This window comes from Dioscorea cayenensis, unplaced genomic scaffold, assembly GCF_009730915.1.
Source record: "Dioscorea cayenensis subsp. rotundata cultivar TDr96_F1 unplaced genomic scaffold, TDr96_F1_v2_PseudoChromosome.rev07_lg8_w22 25.fasta BLBR01000507.1, whole genome shotgun sequence".
Classification (NCBI taxonomy): Eukaryota; Viridiplantae; Streptophyta; class Magnoliopsida; order Dioscoreales; family Dioscoreaceae; genus Dioscorea; species Dioscorea cayenensis.
In genome coordinates, this window is record NW_024086898.1 from 88,527 (window position 1) to 111,976 (window position 23,450).

A 23,450-nucleotide genomic window follows, 5' to 3' on the forward strand; every position below is an offset into this window, starting at 1 on the left:
TGCAAGAACAGACAAATCAAGCTGAGATAGAGGGTGAAGGGTCCGATAATATGGCAAAATAGAACGAGCAGTATTGGACACTCTCAGATTATGCCAGACCCGCAATTCTCAGTACACAATCTAGCATTGTGTGACCACCGATTACAGATCAGAATTTTGAGCTAAAAACTGCATTCATCTAGATGTTACAACAGTCAGCGCAGTTTAATGGTTTGGCCGATGAGGATCCAAACAATCACATAGAAAACTTCTTGGAAGTGTGCGACATGCTCAAGATCAATAGTGTTATGGATGATGCTATTATGTTGAGGACCTTCCCATTTTCTTTGAAAGGGAGAATGAAACAATGTGTATATTCATTACCTAGAGCATCGATCACTATGTGGGAGGAGACGGTAGAAGCTTTTCTTGCCCAATATTTTCCTCCCGAAAAATCTGCGAAGCTTAGAAATGAAATATCATCTTTTGTGCAAATGGAATTGGAGTCTCTATTTGAGACATGGGATGGGATCAAGAAGCCCCTGAAGAAATGTCCTCAACAAGGGTTTCCCGAGTGGATATTAATTCATACCTTCTATAGTGGGCTGAACCTAAGCACAAAGCAGTTCCTTGATGCTGCATTAGGAGATACCTTAGGAAGTAAGACCCTAAAGAAGACTGACATCTCATTGAAGAAATAGCTATGAATAGTTATCAGTGGAACACAAGGGACAGAAAAAGGTAGTCGGACTTCAGGAGATTGATGCAGTTACCATATTGGCGGCCCAGGTTGAGTCATTGAGCAAGAAATTAGATACTCTAACTTCTCCTAGAGTGGCGGCCATGATGAGTTCCACTAGGTGTGGGGGAGGAAATGCTCCATTTAATTGCAAGATTTCTATTGGTGGTACATCCTCGGTAGAACAACTGGATTTTTTAGGAAATGCAATGAGAGGCCAAGGGAACACATATAGAAACACCTACAATCCGGGGTGGAGGAGCCACCCGAACCTGTCTTGGAGTAATCAAGGGCAATAGAAGACTATGGCACCACCGGGTTTCCAACAATAATAAGAATCCCCGAATATGGAGAATCGAGTTTCAGGGTTGGAGAATCAGATGACCGATTTAGAGAAGGCTTTGACCAAGTTCATTCAATCATCGGATACAAGATTTAAATAGGTTGAAGCCACACTTAGCAACCACACGGCGTCCTTACACAATTTAGAGAATCAAGTGCGGCAAATTGTGAAGTGGCAATCGGAGAGACCTCAAGGGACTTGACGAGTAACTCGGAGACTAATCCAAGAGAATATGTGAAGGAAATCACTTTGAGAAGTGGTCATGAGGTTGACAGTATGCTTCCTAGTGAGAAGACCAAGGTTGAGTTGCCCGATGTCATAGAGGTTGAGGAGAGAGCCAAAGAGAAGGAGGTGGCACCCCCACCTTACAAGCCAAGAATCCCTTATCTTTCAAGATTGAAGAACGACCAAATGATGAGAAATACAAGAAGTTTTTGGGTCTATTTAAGTAGTTGCACATCAACATCCCATTTGTGGAGGCATTGTCCCAAATGCTTCACTATGCAAAGTTTCTCAAGGACCTCTTGACCAATAAGAGGAAGTTAGAGGAGAGTGCATCTGTGATTTTAGATGCTTCATGTTCGGAGGTGTTGTAAAAGAATATATCGAACAAGAAGAAGGGCCCCAGTAGCTTCATCATCGCATGCAACATTGGTAATTTGGGAGAAGAGAAGGCATTGGCGGATTCAAGGGCTAGCATCAATGTCATGCCTTACATTCTTTCAAAAGCTAGGCTTGGGAGAGCCTAGGCCCACTCGGATGACACTTTAATTGGCAGACCAAACGGTTAGACATCCGAGGGGTATCATTGAAGACGTACTTTTGAAAGTTGACAGATACATATTTCCTGTAGACTTTGTAGTGTTGGATGTTCCTTTCATACTTAAAAGGTCATTGTTGCGCACCTCCAAGGCTCTTATTGACATGGACGGTGGGAGTTAACCTTACGAGTTGGGGATGACAAGTTGACATACCGCCTCGCCGAAGCCATGAGACATTCTCACAACTTTGATGATACTATGTATTTTCTTGACACTACTGATGAGCTAATCAATGAATATGTGTAGAAAATGATGTGTCCAGACCCGTATGAGGTGTTTCTAGATCAAGAGGTGGAGAATAAAGAAGTTTTGATGCTTGGTCTAGAGGACAAGGTGCAACCTACACTGAGGATCATAAAGAGGATGATCCAAAAGATGAAGTGAGCAAGGAGACGTCACAAGAAGTGCCCTAAGGCTAATGGTGATATGCAAGCACGGAGTAAGGGTGATGAACCCTTGTGTTGTAACAAGGTCGATAACTCCACCTCTACCTTAAAAAGATTATGTTCATCATGCTTTCAGGTTATAGGTAAGTGGGAAACCTTCATCTATGAGCCCCCATGAGGTAAGGTCAGGTACATCAAGCTTAGTGACATTAAATAATCACTTCTTGGGAGGCAACCCAAGTTATTACCTTTTTTCTAGGTTTTAGCTTAGTATTTACATGAATAAGAGTTTGAGTGTTGGTGTCTTGACTTTTACATTCTATTGTTGTGCTTTTCATGTGGATCATTGGTTTTTTTGTGTGCTTAATTATGATTGGCAAAGTTTCTTGGTCGTTTGAGCGTGTTTTTCATGATTCTTTGGTCAGTTTTCATAGTATAGGCAGGCTCTGTGTGTGAATAAATATGCAGGAATTTTTCGCAAAGTCTGTAATTTTTTCTAAGTCATCCAAAGAAGACACATGGCCCTGTGGAAATTCAACATGGCCATGTCTTTCCGTTTATAACTCAACCCGAGAGGACATAGGGCCGTGTGAATGCCCTTGTGAATGACCTAATGACGGTTACACAGCCGTGTGAAATTTTTATACGGGCATGTGTTTCTCTACAGAGTTTCAGACTCTATCCCGAGAAGACACAAGGGCGTGTGTCTGCCCCTGTGGATGACCCTGTGTATTACATATGGGCATGGGTAATTTCCACACGCCCATGTGAAACTCTGTAGAGAGTTCTCCTCCATCCTAAGAGCACATAGGGGCATGTGAGTGGCCCTGTGAGTACCCCTGTGAAGATCCACGACCATGTGGAATTTCCACACCTGCGTGTGAAACACTTAGCCATATTTTTTGGGTGGACAGAGAAGCCACAGGGGCATGTCAGTGCCCCTGTGGGTCGGGAACACAGCTGTGGGGAATTTCCACATGCTGGTGTGGATATGTTTAGAGGCTATCCCGAGAGCACACAGGGGCATGTGATTGCCCCTGTGAGCCCTCTTGTGGAGTCACACGGGGGTGGGTAATTTCCACACGCCCGTGTGGATGTGTAGACAGTGAAGTGGCGCGACTTTATTTTTATAACCCACCTGGCCCCTTCGTTCTTTAACTCCTAAACACTCAAACAATGCCTTTCCTTGCTCTCCCGACCCCTCACTATATATTTGTAGTATTCTAGGGTTGTTTTCCAGCCGTATTCGAAGCTTTTCATCTCCATTTCATCGGTAAGCCCTCTTTCTCTTTTTCTTTCACTAATCTTGATTTGTTTCAATTAAACTAGGGAATGGTTCTTTGTTTTCATGTTTAAATGGTTGGTTCATGCTTTTAGAGTGATTTAGAATGAATTTTACATGTGTTTGTGGGATTGTTGTAAAGTTGCCTGTGGTTTTCATGCCTCGTGGATTCACACAGCCGTGTGGAATTTCCACAGGATCCTGTGGATTTCTCCAGTATTGTTTTATGAGTTTATTTAATCGATTTTCTTTTCTATTGTTGTAGATATGGCTCTCAGAATAAAGAAAGCAGCCGCATACATCCCAGAGAGCACTCCCCAGAGCCAGAACATATGGACTTTGCTATTCCTGAGCACTAGGCTCATTTTGAGTGCTTGTCCAAGCTAAAGCTTGAACATACTAGTTTTCCAGACATGAGCGATTTGAGATAGGTTCTATTAGAAGATGACATGGCACATGAGGTAGAGGAGCTGCTATCTGTGGTTAGTTGGAGACGGCTATTGTTGATCGAAGATCCTGCTATCCACATGTTGACACTCGACCTATTAACATCATTTGAGTTAGACCGATCGTACAACACCTTCGACACTATAGACGCTATTCAGTTCCGTGCATTGGGTTATTACTGCAGCATGAGTGTTACACGGTTTTAACTCTGGCTGGGTTTATATAACGCGGCCTACACTGACACTGAGGAGTATGAGCAACTACCGACCAATTATGTGGCCGGTAACAGTATAAGCTGGGCGTGTCCAAGGCCGCGTGTCTTTCTCGACTTGCATATCATTACCTTCACTTCATTTTAAGTAGGTCGGTGAACGGCCATAGTGACAGTACCGGAGTCCTAAGCTCGCAGGAGCTACTATACCTTTATTCTATGGTTCAAAGTGTGCCACTCCACTTGGGACATATCCTAGAAGAGTATCTGAGACATCACGGATAGTATGCGAGAGTGGGGATGCTCTTCTCATGCCCATACATCACTAGACTCATCATCAGGATGGGTCTATTATAAGCGATCAGAGGGGCCTAGAAGAGAATTTTACCAGCAACCCTCGGCTTGGAGACTATGTGACTGATGGGTATGATCAGGAGGTATGGAGACGGGGTGTATGTGATGAATATGCCCTCACCAGAGCCAATCGAGGCTGAGGGAGATGCAACCGATGGTTATCAACCTGCGCTCAAGCCCCAGCCTGAGCCGATGGAGACCAAGGCACCACCTACAGCACAAGAGACACCTCTGGTGCGTATGTTTTCTCCAACTCAAGCCTATAATCGCTTTGAGAAGCTCGAGAGTGTTGTAGGGGTGCTACAGGCATAGATTGTCGACGTTCATGCGTTACAAGCTGCGAACCATACAGAGGCTATGACGCGTCTCAACATCCTACAACAGATAATAGAGCAAGACGTGGCCTCACTTTTTGTGATGAGACGGAAGACTCCTTAAGTATCCCCAACACTACCATCACCAGTTTCATCAGCAGCGATTGATCAACCAGCATCCTTATCTTCTCCAGCACCAACAGTAGTAGCCGAGACAGCAGTAGACACAAACGCTTAAGCATTTTTACTTTAGTCTTTTATGTTTTTGTATTTTTATTTTTTCATTCAGTTTGGACTTGTATTACTCAGAAAGGATCCATCTTCTGAGTTTATCTTTTATTTTCAGTTGTCTCGAGTTACATGTCATTTTCATATGTCTATATACTCAAGTTTAATTTGTTTTTATTGAGCTTCACTGAACCCTCTTGTATATACGTGCAGATGGTCTTGTGAATCTGGAATTTGAGGAATAGTCATGGACATGGTCAATGTGACATTCACATGGCCGTGTGTGCTCCACAACCCATTGGAACTTGACTCTCAATGAATATAGCTCCATCAAACATACCATTCAGAGTTCAGTGGAATATTGTTTCAATTGCCCATCTCCACATATGTTTTGATTGTTGTATAGTTTGTTTTGCTTGCATGCGTACATGGAGGGCAATGTACATCTTAGTTTTTTTGGGGAGTTCACATGACACATGTTCTTTACTTATGCGTTCATTGTTCATGCTCGTGTATCCAATAGCCGTTCACCTTAGTTGTAATGGTTGTATTCTTAAGTTTAGCAGAATTTTTAACTTTGAATGTTCTCATGCTCTAGTATTTCATGAATTTTTAGGAATTTTAGCCAGATTAACACTTGTTGCACTACTCACTCAATAAACCTTGTGGAAACTCAAGTTTGATGTTTAAGGGACTAGTTAATTTGTATCTTATTTTAATTTTGTGAATAAATGGTTGGATTAGAAGAAAAAGAAAAAGAAAAAAGTTATATTATTTTGTTTGTGCATTTGGGGTGGAAAGAGCTACCACCTGTGAAGTATGAATCTACTCTCATAAGTCAGATACTAGTTATGCCCTAATGAGAGAAAGAGCTATCTCATGGGATGAATGAAAGCTACTACCCCTGTAGAAAGAGGTACCACCTCGAAAGTGTGAAAGCCAACTTAGCGGCCACTTAGGAAAGGGCTACCATAGAGGATGTGTGAAGCTACTACCATCTCTTTTCTTTCTTTTTGTACATAAATAAGTACCTCTAACTTAGAGCTTTGAGGAGTATACGTTGGGTTGACTTGAGTGAGTTTACACATACTTACATGATTTCAGGTTGTTGTCTTTTTTTATTCGAGTTTTAAGCTACAACATTGATTTTTCCTGTTCGCTGTTGAAATTTTTCCTTACTTGTAGAATGCTTCCCTTTCATGCTTTTGGTGAACTTAAAGCCAAGCACTTCCAATATTTTCTTCTTCTATGCTTCAATGTTTTATTTTTGCTCGAGGACAAGCAAAAGCTTAAGTGTGGGGGAGTTTGATAAGTGCTTGTGTATTAGTAATATGAAGTAGATCGTGAACGCATTGTTTGATTAAATCTTTGAAAAAACAAATGCGAAGACACAAGTTGGGCTCAAAGATACGTGAATGTGTGCCAACCTCAATGTATTCAAGCAATTACAATGATTTGGAGGGGCACGAAGGCAGTCACATTTGTGTATCCCAACTTGTGCATTGATAGCAAGATCTTCACCAATGAGGCCGTTTATTGAAGAAGCGATGCGATCTATGACATAAACGTGTGCCTGTTTATGACGCCTCGATGAAAAGTAGATTCAGGATTGTTTTTTTTTTGGCTAGTACTGTAGTAGGTACTGTAGTAAAACATTGCAGCAGTTACTGTTCACAGGCCGCAGAAAACAAAATTCCAGAGAATCCACACGGCGGGTGGAAATTCCACACGCCCCTATGGATTCCTGACTCCAGCCCATATAAAGCCGTTTTTCAGCCCGATTGGAGGATCCTCGTTTCCATCTTTTCTCCATCTTTTATGAGGCCTGCGGCTAGGGTTTGGATAGGCATCGGCAAGGCTTTTAGAGTGGTTCTACAGCTTTAACACCGCGCTTCTCTTAGAAGAAGTTTATTGGGGGAGCTTTCATCGGCATTGATTCAGTGAGGTGTGCACTAGTTCGGACAAGAGGACCTTTGGAGAATTCAAGGCTACTCCACAAGCCCATCGACATGAATACTGAGGGGGTTTTGTTATGGATTACTTGTTTTTACTTTCAATTTCATTATTGATTGTGTCTTGCTCAACGGAGAGCTAAACCCCTTAGTGGGTATTTGAATCTTATAAACCCTAAGATGTTATTGTTTCATTGACCATTTATTATTCTTTTCTTAATTGATATCTCTAATTGAGTTCTAATCTTAAATGCCTGTTGAATGATTTCTACTTTAGAGTGACACTAGGGTTGAGAGTCTATATTGTTAACTTTTGTGGATGGGTGACACTCCATGAGGGTTAGACAAAGCTAAATTGGAGAGGGTCGAGAGATAGCGGAGCATCCCCTTTTCCCTCCAGTGTGATTTATCCTACATCCATTTTATAGAGTTCTTTGCGGACACGATAGAGTGAAGTGCTAAGGGATGAACTCCACTGGGGCTTAGTTGCGCAAACAACAAAGTAAAGCGTTGAAGTGAATTTATTATCTGGAGCTTAATTGAGACTAGGGGTCTTTCACCTGGACCATAGGGTTAGATCTATAGATAGGAATAGGGTTTATCACTTGGAATCCCTAGAACTTCATGCAACTTTGTACAGTGTGAGGTGTTGAGACTGAATGATTTCTCAGCCAGGACATAGTGTAGAGTTAGTCACGGTTGACCTTAGGTTTGGGACCGTGTACTTTAGGATTTCCATGGCTCATTAAGCGTCAGTTAAGAGGCATAATAGTTGGTCTTTCACATGAAACATTAGTCCTAGGGGGGCAATATCCGAGTACCCCACTTCTATCGATTGCCTTTTCCTCTCAATTTTATTGTGCCTCTCTTTCTTATTTATTTTATCTAATTTTATATCAATTTCATTCATCATACCATCAATTTATTCTCACCATAGTTAGATAGGAATACTTGTGTTTCTATTCACTATTTCCTATTGATACGATACCCACTCACCTGGGATTTATTACTTCAACAAACCCGTGCATTTGCGGGTCACACGCAAGGGCCGTTGTTAGTATGCCCTAGGCTTGACGAGGGAACCTTTGGAGAAGACGATGCTACTCCACAAGACCATCGACATGTGTTTACTTTTGATTTCATTATTGATTGTATCTTGCTCCATGGAGAGCTAAACCCCTAGTGGGTGTTTGGATTTGTAAACCGTAGGATGATTTTGTTTCATTGACCTTTTATAATGCTTTCTTTAATTGATGTTTTAATTGAGTTCTAATCTTGAATGCTTGTTGAGTTGATTTTCCCTTAGAGTGACACTAGAGTTGAGAATCCATCTTGGTAACCCTTGTGGATGAGTGACACACCATGAGGTTTAGACAAAGCTAGATTGGAGAGGGTTGAGAGGGTGAGTCGAGAGGTAGCGGAACATCCCCTTTCCCCTCCGGTGTGATTTATCCTACCTTCACGTTCTAAGAGTTCTTTACGACCACAATAGAGTAAAGTGCTAAGAGATGAACTCCACCCGGGCGTAGTTGCGCAAGCAACAGAGTGAAGCATTGAAGTAATCCTTAGTGTTGTTGCTTAATTATGACTATAGGTTTTTCACTTCGACTAAACATTAGATCTATTTTAGGGAATAAGGTTTATCACTTGGAGTCTCTAGAGCTTGATGCAATATTGTACAGTATGAGGCATCGAGAGTACTCCTTTCTACGGGGGCATAGTGTAGAGTTAGTCACGATTGACCTTTTGTTTAGGACCGTGTGTTTTAGGATTTTCATGACTCATTAAACATCAGTTAGAAGACATAATGATTGGACTTGCACTTGAAACAATAGTCCTAGGGTGAGCAATGACCTGGTGTCCCACTTTCTATCTATTGATTGCCTCTCTGGTCATTTTATTGCGTCTCCTTCTTATTCTTTTTATTTCTATTTCCATTGATATCGTTCGCACTACTATTGATTCATCTTCACTATAGTTAAATAGCAATTCTTGTGTTTCTTATCACTATTTCCTGTGGATGCGACTACCAACTAATCAGGGTATATTATTCATTCGACAATGCATGCACTTGCGGTACACACACGCAAGGCTTGTGTCAGAGGTGAACTTTTTTGAGAATCTTCGCTGTGATTAGTCGAACTTAGTTGACTCAACAATGCCAAAATTTGTGGTCATTGTTTACGTGAAGGAAGAGATTAAAGCAAATCAAGAAGGAATTTCTTAACCATTAGATCAAAACCATTGACAGCTTGAGTTATCTCACCATTTTACTAACTTATCTTCTCAGCTTCAAACAACTTTCCACAGTAGAAGATGAATCGCCAACAAGGTACCCATATTTGATTGATATTTATAATACTTGTTCCTTTGCATTGCTTTCTGTAGACCTAGTACTCTTCAAAGAAGCTGTCAAAGATGAAGATTGGGTAGCTACTCTGCAAGAGGAAATGGAAACTATAAATAAGAACAAAACATGGAAACTTTCTTTCTTGCAGGAAAACAAACATGCTGTTGGTTTGAAATGGGTGTACTAGATGAAGTACAACTCAGATGCCTCTATGTTTAGGAAAAAGACAAAAATTGTTGTCAAGGGCTATTCACGGCAAGAGCGAAAATTTCTCACCAGTAGCTAGAATAGAGACCATTCAATTCTTCTTTGATTTGTGTGCGTAGAGAAACTAGTGTATTTTTTAAAAACCAAAAATAAAACAAAAATAAAGCACAAAAACAATAAAAAACTGAGATTTGTTTTCCCTCTCTCTTGTTTCATAAGTGCTTTATTCCCATCATCCTTTAAAAAAAAAATTTGTTTTCCCTCTCCTTTGTTTCCTAAGTGCTTTATTCCCATTATCCTTAAATAATAAACACACACACACACACACACACACACAAATGTCATCATCTTCATCTTCTTCACATTTCCTAGCTCTAGTTGATATCAAATTAAATGCCTCCCATTATAAAGAATAGTTTACTACAATTCATATTATTTTACTCGGAATAGAACTACTTGGCCATGTTGATGGCATCTCTCCCCAACCATTTACCCTTGATGTATCATGGACAATTGCTGATCACCGTACCATGACCATTATCTATCAGTCTTGTGAGATTGATGTTCGTATGAAAATTGGACATCTTCCCACTGCTCATGCAATATGGGAGTACCTAGGTCGTATGTTTGAGCAATCCAGCTCTGCTCGTCAATATGTCATTTTGTAGGACCTTACTCACGTACAACAACTTGAGCGTTTAGTTAGGGAGTATGTCAGTGACCTACAATCCCTATGGTGTCAGATTGATTCTTTGGAGGAGTCTACTTTCTTGACATGCAAATGTTGCAAAACTCACACTCAGTCTCGCCAAAATAGCGCACCTTCAAATTCTTGATGCGTCCTTGTCCTGATTTTGAGGCTGTTCGCAGCTAACTACTCATTTGAGACGCTCTACCATCCTTTGATGATGTCATTCGTAGTATTATTGCTGATGAAACTCGTCTCAGTACATTATCTCCATGACTTATCATTGTGGACACCATTCTTGCTATGACCTCTCGACATTTCTCTCGGGTCCCTTCCGGCCTTTCTATACCACAAGCTCATGCTTTATCACCCTCTTCTAGATCTTCGGTCATCTATCATTACTGCAAGCATCCTGGTTATATAAACAGTCACTGTCTTATGCTTTAGCAATGGCAACAGTAGTAGTCATCACAATGTCATCATCTGCCTCAATCCCCTACTTCCTTTTCTCATGTTGTCTCTGTCTCAGCTTTAGCTTCTCCTTTCTCTGCTAATCTTCTCTCTTAGGTTACTTAACTTATTGAATATATTCATGCTTTACAGCGCTCTGCCCTCCAACATTTCCTCTACTATATCTATTACCTCTAGTATGTCTTCCTCCTCCTGGATTTTAGATTTTGGTGCCACTCATCATTTGACTGCAGATATCTCTGTCCTAGTTTCTATTTCTATGCCTCATATCTTTTTAAGTGTTCAGTTTTCTAAAAGGAGTCTTCATCCTCTCTCAAAGTGTGGTCATCTTCTTTCCACTTCATTTGACATTCCTAACATTCATCATGTCCCTTGCTTAGCTCTTAACTTTCTTTCTATTAGTTAACTGATTGATAATGGTCTCACAGTTACCTTTTCTTCTTCTACTTGTACTGTGCAAGACCATCTTTGAGGCCATTAGGATCGGACGTAGAGTTGGCGTCTCTATCACTTATACTCTCTTCATCTTCCCGCTCTTCTACCTTCTAAAGTTGTATTTTCTGTATGTTCTCTTGATCATTGGCATAGCCGCCTTGGTCACTTGTCTAGTTCTCTCCTACAATTCCTAACAAGTTCAAGTAGTCTTGGTACTATTTCTTCCCTTCCTTTACAGCCATGTATCAGTTGTAAACTCGCTAAGCACACTGCTCTTCCTTTCTCTTCATGAGAATCTATTTCTGAATCTACTTTCAATCTTGTTTATTCTGATGTTTGAGGTCCTTCACCCCTCTCATCTCTTGCTGGTTTCTTCTATTTCATATTTTTATTGATGATTTCTCACGCTATACTTGGCTTTACTTAATCTGTTCGCGATCTGAGGTTTTTTCCATTTACTCTCAATTTGCACAATTGGTATATACATAGATTGTAAACGCACTAAGATCTTACGCTCTGATGGGGAATGCAAGTATCTTTCTGCATCCTTCCGAACATTACTTTCCACTCATGGTACTATTCCTCAGTAATCTCATCCTTACACACCTTCTCCAAATGCTGTCGCTGAGCGCAAAAATTATCATATACTGGACACTGCACGTGCACATTTTTTTGTCTCTTCTGTCTCTCAATCATTCTTGGCTGAAGCTATTCTTATATTCGTCTATCTCATCAACCACACTCCTACCTCCACTATCTCTGGCATCACACCTTATGAGCGTTTTACTCACTTCCTCCTTCTTAAAGTCACCTTAACACTTTTGGTTGCACTTGTTTCGTTCTTTTGCCCACCATCGAGTGAAACAAACTCTCTCCCCGTTATTCCATGTGCACTTTGTTTAGCTATAGCTTTGAACACAAGCTATCGCTGTTATGATCCACATTCTCACTGTCTTTGTAGTTCCTATCATATCACTTTTCTTGAAGATACCCCTTCTCTTCATTTTCCCCAAATCTTTCTTTTCTTCAGTCTTCCATTCGTTAATCATCTTCTCTCCTCTCTGTAGTTCTTCCGAGTTCACTATAGCTGCTAATTTTGTTCATTCTCTCAATGTCTCCACAGACACTTTTTTTGTTCCTCCTTCTCTTTCCTCTGGGTATATTGATGGATATAGTGATTTGCCTCTTCTATCCACTGACCCATCCTCTCATGAAAAAGCTATAGCTATTCCTCATCGTTACCCAGACCGTCCTCATTGTTCTCATGCTTGGTACACCCTTTCTTTCTCCTCAACCTACTCTTCTAATTTAAAGGCCTTTTTTACTACTATTCACTCTCATTCTTAGCCTCAATCATATCGCCAGGTGTGAAACATCTCTAGTGGCAATAGGCTATGACAGTGGAAGTTGATGCTCTTCAGCGTATGCATACATGGGATCTTATTTCACTTCCATCGAGTGTTACTCATATCTGCTGTCGGTGGGTCAATCGAGTTAAGACTTTAGTCGTTGGTAGTATTAAGTGCCATAAAGCACGTCTTGTTGCTCGTGGATTTACTCAAGAGTATGGCATTGATTATGAGGAGACATTTGCTCCTATGGCCAAGTTAACTAATATTCATATTCTTTTTGCTATTGCTGCTACTCATCACTGGCCACTTCATCAATTAGATGTGACAAATGCCTTCTTACATAAGGATCTTTCTGAAGATGTTTATATGACTCCTCCTCCTGGATTCTCTCATCCTTCTCAGCATGTCTGTTACTTTCACTGAGCTATCTATAGACTCAAACTGGCTCCTCATACCTGGTTTGAGAGTTTTCACAGTGTGGTTCTTGCTCTTGATTTCACTGAAAGCTCTTATGACTATGCCCTCTTCATTTGGTAAACTTTTCGAGGCCTTACTATTCTTCTTCTTTATTTTGATGATATGGTTATTACTGGTAATGATGTTGATACATTATGCCCTCTTCACTTGGTAGATTTCTAGAGATCTTACTATTCTTCTTCTTTATGTTAACGATATGGTTATTACTGGTAATGAAGTTGATACTGTTTTTTCTTTGAAACAGCATTTATATACCGAGTTTCAGATGAATGATCTTGGCCTTCTTCGTTACTTTCTTGGTCTTGAGGTTGCTTATTCTTGTCGAGGTTACTTAGTGTCTCAAAAGAAGTACATTTCTGATATTTTTCAACCAGGTGAGATCACTGATCTACGTACTACATCTACTCCTATTGAGTTGCATCATTGACTCTCCTCTTCTAATGTTAAGCGTCTACCTGATCCCGCTCGTTACAATGCACTTGTTGGTGCTCTCGTTTACTTCACCATCACTAGGCTTGATATTACATATGTTGTTCGTGTTCTTAGTCAGTTTCTAAATGCACCTCACTCTACTCATTATGCTACCTTCTTACGAGTTCTTCATTATCTTTATGGCACTATATCTCGATCTCTACGTTTCTCTGCCATGTCTTCTCTTGAGTTGAGAGCCTATTGTGATGCTGATTGGACGCGTGATGCTTCTGATTGGAGATCTACTACTGGTTTCTGTATTTTCTTGGAGATTCTCTTATCTCTTACAAAAGCAAGAAACAATCTATTATTTGCTCCTTCCACTACAGAGGCTGAGTATGGTGCTATGTCCTCTATTGCTAAAGAAGTTCTTTGGTTGTGTTAGATTTTGATGGACTTTGGTGTCTCTATCTCTACCCTCACTCCTATATATTGTAATAACCAGAGTGCCATCAAAATCACTGCCAATCCTGTATTCTATGAGCCTATGAAACATCTTAAGGTCGCTCTTCATTTTGTTCATCATCATTACCTTGCTAGTAGTATTCTTCTTCCATATGTTGCCTCTACATAGCAGACTGCTGATCATTTCACTAAGGCTCATACTATCTCTCGATTTTAGTTTTTGGTTGACAAACTCTCAGTTCATGACCCATGGTGAGTTTGAGGGGGTTTCTTAGAGTAATAATAATATCCGTAAATATATATTATATTTTATATATATATACATACTCATATGTACACCATTCTTCTATTTATATAAGCTAGTCTGCTCTAATGTTAACACAATTCATTCTCTTATTTCATATTTTATCTATCATTATCTTTGAAAAATATCTAGGTGGAGTTGCTTTTCAGGAACCTATTAAAGCGGATGTAATTTTGGAAGGTTGTAATGGCATAAAGGAAACATGTCTTCAGGTAGGCTTAATAATGGCCAAGATAAAAAATGAATAAAGGGGAAAACATTTCTCATGGCGATTGAACCATTTTCATATTCATCTTTCTTGTCCCATAGTTGGTTAAATTAGTCTTGCTCCATAAAATAGGATGCAAGTAATCTAATAGTCCATTTGTTTCGCTATTCTATAGGTTAACTAGAACATAACTCATGCACCACCATTGCAAAAAAATTGAGTTTTCGGGCCACCGGCCGGGAAATCTGGGCATAATATAAGATCTAGAGTTTATCTTCACAATATAGACTTGTAGAGAATCTGCAGTATACTTTAGTAAATAGTCATCACAGTATTTGATATAGCTTCTTATTGTTTTGTAGATTTAATCAAGAAAAAACTGGTTCAAAAATCATATACTCAATCTGACAACGCCCCTTGCGTATATCTCGCAAGTGCAAGGGTTTGTCAAAATAATAAAATCCCAGGTGAGTGGGTATCCTATCCACAGGGAGTAGGGAGTAAAAATACTTAAATTGTTTCTTAACTAAGTGAATTATGAATAGTGATTTGTGTGTCAAGATGTAATGCAAACAAAAGTAAAAGAGACAAGAGAGAGAGCACAAGTAAAAGAGAAGTAAGGCAATCGATATAAATAGGGTACTCGGATATTGTTCCGCCTAGGACAATCGTTTCAAATGCAAAAACCCTCTATTATGCTTCCTAACTAATGCATTAATGAGTCGTGGAGATCCTTTAATATATGGTCCCAAATCTAAGGTCAACCATGCCTAACCCTATACATGTCCCAGAGGAGAAATTCAACAATCTCTCAACCTCGCAATCCTATAGAATTGCAATGAGTTCTAGGGATTCCAAGTGATAAATCCTCTTCCTATATGTAGACCTAACCCTTTGGACCAGATGCGAAAATAACTTCAACGCTTCACTGCATTGCATCGCAACTAAGCCCCAGCGGAAGGTCATCCCTTAACACATTCACTCTACTATGACCGCAATGAACTAAAGGAATTGGAGGTAGAATAAATCACACCAGAGGGGAAAGGGGACGCTCCGCTACCTCTCGACTCACCCTCTTAACCCTCTCCAATCTAGCTTTGTCTAACTCTCGTGGTGTGTCACTCACTCACAAAGGTTACCAACAAGAACTCTCAACCCTAGTGTCACTATAAGGGAGTACTCAATAAAAACATCAATTAATGAAAGCATAATAACAAGGTTGAATTAAACGAATACATCCTAGGGTTCACAATCCAAGTAACCATTAGGGGATTTAGCTATCAATGGAGCTAATTATAATCAATGAAATCGAATGTAAAAGCAATAAATCCATAGAAAACCCCCTCGATAGTAGTGATGATGGTCTTGTGGAGAGTTCTCTACTCGTCCAAAGGTCCCTCTATCCGGCCTAGGATAGACCTCGCCGGATCGGTACCGATGAAAGCTTTCCCACTAACCTTCTTCCAAACGGAGGGTGATGTCGGAGCCGTAGAACCTTTCCCAATCCCTAGCCAATACCTCTCAATACCCTAGCCGCAGCCCTCTCTCAAGTTGGGGAAAAGATGGAGAAAAGAATGCTGAATTCGGGGCTAAAATTAGCTTTTAAAGGGCTGGAATCGGGAATCCAAACGCCCCTGTGGATATTCCACACGGGCTTGTGGAATTAACACAGGGGTGTGTGGAATTTCCACACGCCCGTGTGGCTTCTCTGGCCAAATCCTTCTTTGGGCGGCTGTGAACAGTACTTGCTACAATATTTTACTGCGTTGTTGCTATAGTGCCCTGCTACAGTACCGGTCAGAAACACTCTCAAAACCATGCTTTCATTGAGGTAACATAAACGGGCATACGTTTACGTCGTAGATCGCTTTGTTTCTTCAATGAAGGGGCGCGTTGGTGGAGATCTTGGTACACATGCACAAGCCGGAATACTTAGAATGTGACTGCCTTTGTGCCCCTCCAAATCATTGTGCTAGCTTGAATACAACGAGGTTGACACACATTCTAGCATCTTGAACCCGATTTATGTGTACCCTTTTGAACATTCTCAAGATTTCCTCCAAATGGTGCACTCACGATCTACATTGGCTTCTCTCTCTAAGATTCGGCTTCACATCCCTATATGCATGAAATTAATATAAATATACACATATTAGTGTTAAACCCCGATAAAAGTAATGCTCATCATAAGGAAAGAACACTTAGCATTCTAATCACACAAGCACTTATCAAACTCCCCCACACTTAAGCTTTTCCTTGTCCTCAAGCAAAAATTAAAACATTGTATGCATAGATGAAGGAAATATTGGAAGTGCTTGGCCTTTGGTTAACCAAAGCATGCAAAGAGAGCATTCTGTAAGTAAGGGAAATTTCAACACTAAATATGAAAATTCAATGCTCTAGCTAAAAACTTGAATCAAAAAGGACAACAAACCCGAAATAGTGTAAGTGTGTGAACTCACTCAAGTCAACCCGAAGTATACTTCTCAAAGTTCTACGTATAAGGGACTTATTTATCTACAAAAGGTAACAAAAATTTAAATAGGGTAGTAGCTTCACACATCCTCTAAAGTAGCCTTTTCCAAAGTGGCCGCTAAGGTGGCTTCACACTTTCGAGGTGGTAGCTCTTTCTACCGGTGTGGTAGCTTTCACACATCCCATGAGATAGCTCTTTCTCTCATTAGGGCATAACTAGTATCTAACTTATGAGAGTAGCTTCATACATCATAGGTGGTAGATCTTACCACCCAACAAGCACAACTAAACAACAAAACTATTTTGTTCTTTCTTTTTATTTTTCTATTTTTTTTCAGCAAAATAACACAAGAAACAAAACTAAAACTAGTCCCTTTAACAACAAACTTGAGTTTCCAAAAGAGTTTAAAGAGTGAGTAGTGCACAAGTGTCAATCGGGCAAAAATTCCTAAAAAGTCAAGCAAGAACTAGAGCATGAGAACATTCAATGTTAAAAATTCTCCTATACTCAAGAATACAATCATTTCAACTAAGGTGAACTGCCATTGGCTATGTGAGCATGTATAACAATCAAGACTAATATAAAAGATATGTGCACTATGAAACTCCCCCCCACACTTAAGTTGTACATTGTCCCCAATGTACACATGCAAGCTCACTCATGATGTATATAAATCAATAATAAATGTCGGAGAAGCAATCAAAACAATACTCCCTGACTCCTAGTGTTGCATTTGATGGAGCTAATTCATTGGGAGTGGTGTTCAAATGGGTTGTGAAGCATACACGACCAAATGTCGAAGCATCTTGGCCGTGTTTATGACAAGTTCTCAATTTCCATGATGACAAGACCATCTGCACGCATGCACGAGGAGGTTCAATAAAGATCAATAAAACAAAAACAACTTGAGTAAATAAAAGATAGAGAAATGAATACAACTCGAGACAACAATAAATGATAAACTTAGAAGAAAGATCCATTCTGAGAAGTACAAGTTTAAAATAAAATACGGAAATGAAATAAGAACAAATGAAAGTAAAGACTCATCAAGCGTCAGTGTCATTCTCGAGCTCCGCTGCTGCTGTTGTTGATGATGATGCTGGTGCTCAAAATGAATGAAGATTGGGTGAAGAAAAGAGAAAGAGAAGCTTACCGATGAAATGAGAATGAAAGAATAGAAAATGGCCGGATAACTCCAGTGAAAACCCTCTAAATCGATGGTGCAAAATCGGGAAGGTGCAAGGATGTGTTCTCCAAATGTTGTAGAGTGAAAGTATGAAGAAACGCAAATAAGTTTTAAAGAAAAACCGGCATTCTGCACATCCACACGGGCGTGTGGAAACTACCCACGCCCGTGTAACCGACCCACAGGGGCAATTGCACACCCCTGTGGCTTCTCTGTCCAATCTGAAAAATTCACTAAGTGTTTCACACACGCGTGCGGAAATTCCGCACAGGTATGGATCATTACTGGGCAATTCACAGGGGCATACGTACGCCCTGTGTCTTCTCAGGATGGAGGAGAACATCTCTGCAGAGATCCACAAGGATGTGCGGAAATTACCCACGCCCGTGCGTTTGTGGACGAGTCATCCACAGGGGTGAGTCCATACCCCTGTGTCTTCTCAGAAAAAATTTTTGAGTCTCTGCAAGGAAACACACGCCCGTGTGGAAATGCCGCACGGGCGTGGACCGTCTTAAGGTCGTTCATAGGGATGAGTCCACGCCCCTGTACCGTCTCTAGATGAGCTCTGAACAAAAACGCACGCCTGTGCAGAAATTTCACACGGGCGTGTGTTTTCTCTGGACACTTAAAAAACTCTGTAGGCTATGCAAAAAAAATTTATGAACACAACTATACACTCAGACCCTGCCTTACAAGTCAGCTTTAACCATAGAAAACACAAAATATAAGCTCAAACGACCAAAATTCTTCGCCACAACAATAAAGCACATGATAACACCAATTAATCCACAAGAAAATCACAACAAAGGCATTTAAAAATTCAAGGCACCAACACTCATGCTTTATTCATGCAAACACTAAACTAAAAACTAGGAAAACAGTAATTGCTTCGGTTGCCTCCCAACAAGCGCTTGTTTTACGTCACTTAGATTGACGTACCTCTTCCTTACCTTATGGGGGCTTGAAAAGAGTTTGTTCCTCCTGACTAGACATTGCATAGCTACTTCCTTTTAACCAAAAATCTACTTGCCTGGGTGGAATATTTGTTGGAGAGTCCAACCATCTTACCTTTGGTCTCCAAGGAAACAATTTGGGTTGGGAATTGTCCAAGCTTAGCACAGGTGGGTCATTGGATGGCTTCAATCTCCTACCCACATCTTCTTCCAAACCCAAAATCTATTTCTTGCAATTTATGATTTGATCAATCCCAAAGAGAGATGCTTGTTCCATTACCTTAGGGTTTGCTTCTTCTTCAATTTCAACTTGAAAGCAATTTGTCTTCGCCGACCCTCATTGTATCATTTCTTGCTCGCAAACATACTGTCCATTCAAATAATCATCACATTGATTGAAACGTTCTTCTTGCATCGCCTCAATCCCGACAACATCATACTCATTCCGCTACACTTCTTCATTGTCATTCACTACCATATCATCTCTATAAGGAACTTGAATTGCTTGCTCAAATACTTGTTGTTCCTTGGAGAGTAAGTCAAGTATCCCTCCTAATTGATGCTCAAGGTTATTATAGAAGGCTTCATGACATCTTTGTATGGTCTCCATATTTTGGACGCAGACATCGAATGCTTCAATAAAGTTAGCTAATACTCTTTGTAACTGAAGTGTATCCTCATCGGGTATCTCATCCTTTCGACATTCCTCTTGAGGTGCTTCCCAATATTATCCATCACTATTCCACAAGAAGTTTGGGTAGCCGTTTTCGATTAGATGATATGTGCTGCAACATGGATTTCTTTGATGTTGTGAAGTAACAATTCTATCAATTTTTTTACTGAGATCTTTGACATGAAAATATAAAGCAATGAGTGGATCAATCATCATTTAAGCTCCTTGCAAGAAAAAGTACAACACGACAAAAGAAAACAAATGAGAATGATGGAAGAATAAGAAAATATGAAATATAATGAATGGTAAATAGCTAAGAAAACAAAGTGCAAAGTATCTCTAAATGCCTACTCCCCAGCAACGGCGCCAAATGCTTGGCAACGCCCCTGGCGTATGTCCAACAAGCGCACTGGTTTGTCGAAATAATAAAATCCCAGGTGAGTGGGTATCATATCCACAGGGAGTAAGGAGTAAAAATACTTAAATTTTTTCTTAACTAAGTGAAATATAAATAGTGATTTGTGTGACAAGATGTAATACAAACAAAAGTAAAAGAGACAAGAGAGACAGAGCACAAGCAAAGGAGAGGTAAGGCAATTAATATAAATGGGGTACTTGGATATTGATCACCCTAGGACAATCATTTCAAGTACAAAAACCCTCTATTATGCTTCCTAACTAATGCATTAATGAGTCGTGGAGATCCTTTAATACATGGTCCCAAATCTAAGGTCAACCATGCCTAACCCTTTACATGTCCCAGAGGAGAAATTAAACAATCTCTCAACTTCACACTCATATTGAATTGCAATGAGTTCTAGGGATTCCAAGTGATAAATTCTCTTCCTATATGTAGACCTAACCCTTTGGTCCAGGTGGAAGGTCCCTAGCCACAATTAAGACCTAAATGCGAAAATTACTTCAACGCTTCACTCCATTGCACTCACAACTAAGCCGAAGCGGAAGTTCATCCTTTAGCCCATTCACTCTACTATGACCACAAAGAACTCGAGTAATAGGAGGTAGAATAAATCATACTGGAGGGGAAAGGGGACGCTCCGCTACCTCTTGACTCACCCTCTCAACCCTATCCAATCTAGCTTTGTCGAACTCTCGTGGTTTGTCACTCACTCACAAGGGTTACCAACAAGAACTCTCAACCCTAGTGTCACTCTAAGCGAGTATTCATACACTCAATGCATTCAAGATTGGAACTCAATAAAAACATCAATTAATGAAAGCATAATAACAACGTTCAATGAAACGAATAAATCCTAGGGTTCACAATCCAAGTACCCACTAGGGGGTTTAGTTCTCCATGGAGCTAATTACAATCAATGAAATCGAATGTAAAAGCAATAAATCCGTATAAAACCCCCACAATAGTCATGACGATGGTCTTGTGGAGTGTCCTCTACTCGTCCAAAGGTCCCTTTGTCTGGCCTAGGATACACCTCGCAGGATCGGTGCCGAAGAAAGCTCTCCCACTAACCTTCTTCCAAATGGAGAGCAATGTCAGAGCCATAGAACCTTTCCCAATCCCTAGCCAATATCTTTCAAAACCCTAGCCACAGCCCTCTCTCAAGTTGCGGAAAAAATAGAGAAAAGAATGCTGAAATCGGCTTTTATAGGGCTGGAACTGGGAATCCACATGCCCATGTGGATATTCCACACGGGCTTGTGGAATTAACACATGGGCGTGTGGAATTTCCACACGCCCGTGTGGCTTCTCTGGCTAACTCCTTCTTCAGCCGGCTATGAACAGTATCTACTACAGTATTTTGCTATATTATTACTACAGTGCCCTGGTACAGTACCGGTCTGAAACACTCTCGAAACCATGCTTTCGTTGAGGTAACATAAACGGTCACACGTTTACGTTGTAGATCAGTTTGCTTCTTCAATGAACGGCCGCGTTGGTGGAGATCTTGTTACACATGCACAAGTCAGAATACTTAGAATGTGACTGCCTTTGTGCCCCTCCAAATCATTGTGTTAGCTTGAATACAATGAGGTTGGTACACATTCTAGCATCTTGAACCCAATTTATGTGTACGCGTTTGAACATTCTCAAGATTTCCTCCAAATGGTGCACTCACGATCTACATTGGCTTCTCTCTCTAAGATTCGGCTTCACATCCCTATATGTATGAAAGTAATATAAATATACACATATTAGTGTTAAACCCCGATAAAAGTAGTGCTCATCATAAGGAAAGAACACTTCGTATTCTTATCACACAAGCACTTATCACAATCCAATTAATTATTTCATTATTGGGTTTCATTCCTCATGATCTACATGTTATTCAATTTCTTTGTTTTCATATCAACATGATTCTAATAGATTGAAGTGTGATATTTTGATGGTAGGGACATTGTCAGGATGGTCATAGAAGGTGAAATCATCTCCAAACAAAATTCCATACTCAGTCCATTTAATTGGCTCATTGCTTGGATTTCCTGGGGACCAGATTTTATGCAATTTCTTGGTTTTCCATATCATGTTTTGGATGCATGATAACATGATGGGAGGAAGTCAGGATGTATGTACTGGGTGACGAAGCTAGTTAAAGGACTTCACACTACCAATTTAGTTAGTTCATGACCTGGATTCTGTAGGGATTAGATTTCATGAAATTTTTTTGTTACTCATGTCAACATGATTTTGAAAGCATGATAAATCTATAGGGGGAGTGATGTCTGGATGGTTGTGTAGAGTGGAAGTGCTTGCAAACAAAATATTTATAATACCTACTCGAAGTTCCTTGAATGTTCCTGCCCAAATGAGAAAACTTGTGTTTGCTGACCATAACTATTCTTTATAGGATTTGGGTACAAATTTATCTTGGTATTATCATGTAATTGCCAGTTTTTGGGAACAACATGTCCCAATACTTCATCTGCTTGATTGGTATACTGGGCTTTGTTGGGACTGGCTTTAAATGCTGCTAAACCTAAGTTGTTGTTGTTTAGGTTCCATGTTTAGTTAAAATGTGACAGGTGATTCAATATATTTACATTAAGTAAAAGACTTGTTATGTAGGAATATTGTTGCTTTCTTGAAACTGACGTGATATGTAATGCTTTTGTTACATTTGAATATTGTTCTTATGGATGTGATAAGTTTTGAGTCTGCTTGATGTCAGTATTATAACTCATAGTAAGCTTCTTATGTCTTTAATTGTTATTTGAGGCTCTAAATGTATGAAGAAAGCTGGTTGTCTATGAGAAGTTTGGTTTATTAATCCATACTACATCTAGGATTTCTATGTGATTTTAAACCTATTTTCAAGTATTCTCTTATACAAAATATATCATAGGTTCTTCACTTAAGATATAATTCTGTAATATAACTTGAATCTATCAGTCAATCATGATTATTGTCTCTTAGCTTTGTTTTTCATTGGTCAAGCAATATTTGTTGAGCCATGTGCATGTAGTGAAGTTCATTTAAGAGTTTCAGCTTTCTTTCTATTAGATACTATTCTGGATTTTGATTTTATTCATGTTATGCTAATAGCTATTTGAAGGCAATGTGGGTTTTGATGTATCAAACCACATTTGAGTAGAGCTCGACTCTTTTATGGATAATTTTGTTTTGTTCTTATCTTTGAGGCAATCCTAATTGTAAGTTTTGTTTTACTGTAATTGAGTATTTATATCTCCCAGTTACTGATTTCAGCAGGCGGGTAGGTATCTTGTGAATCTCGAATGGGTCCAAAATGACACCCTAAA

The 23,450-nt window shown here is 39.9% G+C and overlaps 1 non-coding gene across 1 annotated transcript; it reads right to left on the reverse strand.

The window, feature by feature from the left end:
- Positions 1 to 440: 440 nt before the first annotated feature.
- On the reverse strand, positions 441 to 547 carry LOC120254570. Its single transcript, XR_005534661.1, has one exon. It is a non-coding gene; the product is annotated as a small nucleolar RNA R71 (small nucleolar RNA).
- Between the last annotated feature and the right edge of the window lie 22,903 nt (positions 548 to 23,450).